The sequence below is a fragment of the Salvelinus sp. IW2-2015 genome, linkage group LG18 (assembly GCF_002910315.2).
Source record: "Salvelinus sp. IW2-2015 linkage group LG18, ASM291031v2, whole genome shotgun sequence".
Taxonomy (NCBI): Eukaryota; Metazoa; Chordata; class Actinopteri; order Salmoniformes; family Salmonidae; genus Salvelinus; species Salvelinus sp. IW2-2015.
This window is the reverse complement of record NC_036858.1, coordinates 19503038-19506821: the sequence shown is the minus strand read 5'-3', so window position 1 is coordinate 19506821 and position 3784 is coordinate 19503038.

Here is a 3784-nt window from a genome sequence, read left to right as displayed (position 1 = left end):
AACTTAGTATTGGTCACCATCTGGATGTCACCGTGACATGGCAATTTTTAGCTAACATAACAAGCCGGTGCGAGGTGCTTKCCGATGTTGTGTCTCGCTTCCCACGACGCAGCTGGAGGCTATCACGTCGCCGGCTGTAGCTAACCTGGCCGATTTGATGTGTGTGGAAACGGCGATGTGCCTTMMAAATAAAAGTCCCCAATTGAAACATGCAAACGGATTTAAAAAAAAATTGCGGAATCATGTCACAATTGGAATATATAATGCTAAACAAGTTAAGAATGCTATATAAATTCAACAAAAYACAATAATTAGTTAATTTGACACAAAAGGGTACAAATCAGCTGAAATCGCACTGTGKAWGTACTAGACTTCAGAATTGCATTGGGGGCATACTGAACTGCACTGTACAGCCATACCTATGGATATTGGGTCCATGAAATGTGGGTGTCACTTAGTAGGCTGATACCTATRGATCATGGGTYCATGAAATGGGGTAAGGCTGACTGCCAAATTCATTTCAATTTTATCTGAATAGTTAGGCGATTTCCCACAGTTGAAGTCATGCAATAAGAGCTACGACACTAATATTTGTGTAAACTCTTCAGAATTGTAATCAGGGGGTGTCACAAAGTAGGCTTATACCCCATTTTGTGGACCCAAGATCCATAGGTAAGGCGGTACAGTGAATACAGGTATGCCCCCAATGCAATTCTGAAGTCTAAKACATCCACAGTGCGATTTCAGCTTTGTTTTTGTCAAATTAACTAAAGTGTCTTCTGTTGAACATTCCAAACTTGTTTAACATTATRTAGTCCAATTGTGGCATGATTGACAATTTCTATCCTTTTGAATCGGTTTCAAATTGGGGACTTTTATTTTGAAGGTGAACTGCCGATTCCACTATTTTTGCTTACACTGTTGTTATTCAAGACACAGTGGTACCAATGTAATTTTGTTCTATCCCACTTGAGTAGGATAGTAGCCTACACGATAAATAATGTGTAATATTGGTAGTAACCACCTGGATGTCACCGTGATACAGTCTACTGCTCAATGGAGAGAGTATGCGCTGCAAGCCGGCAACACAACAACACCGGGCACAGTGTCCTTCGCTCCCAGTTGCCAGAGTAAGGAGGGAAGTAACTAGATAGGCAATATCAGGCCAGGGTGACCGCTAATGCACATTTATTAGTTATTTTCACCGAAAATGTACAACTACGACATTAACRTCTACATAAAAAATAAATAAACAATTCCAACTGAATGATCCTTAACAATCTCCCATGTCCCAGCTTCGGCAGACAAGTTTAAAATTCTCAATAAAGTTTCTAGCCACAAGCATAAACAAGTTAGCTGGGAAATGCTCATCAGGACGACTGACTGAACTGAATCAGTTGGTTTTCACTCGACTCTCGAAATACTGTATGTCCGACAAAACCAAATCTGTCACATACCTGCTGCTGGGTGTCACATACCTGCTGCTGGGAGTGTCGGTCCTTTTTTATTGGTGTCCTGGAAAAGGCCTGTCTGGCTTTTCCTGGCTCTGTGTATCTGACAATCTTGTCTTTCACAGCCCCACTCTTAAGACTACTGTACTGTGTATCTAATACCATTTTCACCTTGAAGACATTAAAACTATGTACAGTTAAATTAAAGATTCACATAACAAATAGGATTTTTAGACAAAGTAATCCTACAATGACAGTTTGGTCAAGTCAATATATTCCAAAATGTTGAGGGTTTGAAAAAACATTGTCCTTCAAACTAAGAGCCATTCACATGTTCATATATCAGCCTGGTCTCATAGACTAGACGTAACATTGTTATATTTAACCATTATTTAACTAGGCAAGTCAGTTAAGAACAAATTCTTATTTACAATGACGGGCTACCCCAGCCAATTGTGCACCGTCCTATGGGACTCACAATCACGKCCGGATGTGATTCAGCCTGGATTCGAACCACAGACTGTAGTGATGCCTCTTGCAGTGTCTTAGACCACTGCGCCACTCGGGAGCCCCTCATAGTAAATGTAGATCCGGGACACTTAAATTAGTCTGTTACGTTTGGTATGGTTACATGAGTTGAATCTCATCATGGACAACTTTAGCATTTTAGCTAATGAGCAACTCTGCAACTACTTTGCAACTACTTAGCATGTTAGCTAACCCTTTAACCTAACTCCTAACCCTAGCCCAGCTAATGTTAGCCACCTAGCTAACGTTAGTCAAATTGGAATTCTCAACATAAGCTTCCTGCGATCCAAGACCTCTATACCAGGCGGTGTCAGAGGAAGGCCCTAAAAATTGTCAAAGACTCCAGCCACACTAGTCATAGACTGTTCTCTCTGCTACCGCACGGCAAGCRGTACCGGAGCACCAAGTCTAGGTCCAAGAGGCTTCTAAATGCTTCTATCCCCAAGCCATAAGACTCCTGAACATCTAATCAAAGGGCTACCCCTTTTACGCTGCTACTACTTTCTGTTATTATCTATGCATAGTCACTTTAATAACAATTACCTCAACTCTGTATAGGTACCCCCTGTATATAGCCTCTCTATTGTTATTTTACTGCTGCTCTTTAATTATRTTACTTTTCTTAACTGCATTGTTGCTTAAGGGCTTGTAAGTCAGCATTTCACTGTCAGGTCTACACCTGTTGTATTCGGGGCATGTGACAAATAAAATTTGATTTGGAATTGGGTTGAGGTCGGGTGATTGTGGAGGCCAGGTCATCTGATGCAGCACTCCATCACTCTCCTTCTTGGTCAAATAGCCCTTACACAGCCTGGAAGTGTGATAGTCCCACTAAGCCCAAACCAGATGGGATGGCATATCACTGCAGAATGCTGTGGTAGCCATGCTGTTTAAAAGTGTGCCTTGAATTCTAAATAAATCACCGACAGTGTCACCAGCAAAGCACCAACACCATCACATCTCCTCCTTCATGCTTCACGGTGGAAACCACACACGCTGAGATCATCCGTTCACGTACTCTGCGTTTGACAAAGACACGGCGGTTGGAACCAAAACTCTAAAATTTCGACTCATCAGACCAAAGGACAGATTTCCACCGGTCTAATRTCCATTGCTCGTGTTTCTTGGCCCAAGCAAGTCTCTTCTTATTATTGGTGTCCTTTAGTAGTGGTTTCTTTGCAGCAATTCGACCACGAAGACCTGATTCACGCAAAACCCTCTGAACAGTTGATGTTGAGATGTGTCTGTTACTTGAACTCTGTGAAGTATTTATTTGGGCTGCAATCTGAGGTGCAGTTAAGTCTAATGAACTTATCCTCTGCAGCAGAGGTAACTCTGGGTCTTCCTTTCCTGTGTTGGTCCTCATGAGAGCCAGTTTCATCATAGCGCTTGATGGTTTTTGCGACTGCACTTGAAGAAACTTTTTATTTAAGTTTTCCGGATTGACTGACCTTCATGTCTTAAAGTAATGATGGACTGYCGTTTCTCTTTGCTTATTTGAGCTGTTCTTGCCATAATATGGACTTGGTATTTTACCAAATAAGGCTATCTTCTGTATACCACCCCTAACTTACCACAACACAACTGATTGGCTCAAACGCTTTAAGAAGGAAAGAAATTCCACAAGTTAACTTTCAATAAGGCACACCTGTTAATTGAAATGCATTCCAGGTGACTACCTCATGAAGCTGGTTGAGAGAATGCCAAGAGTGTGCAAAGCTGTCATCAAGGCAAAGGGTGGCTACTTTGAAGAATCTCAAATATAAAATATATTTTGATTTGTTTAACACGTTTCTGCTAACTAC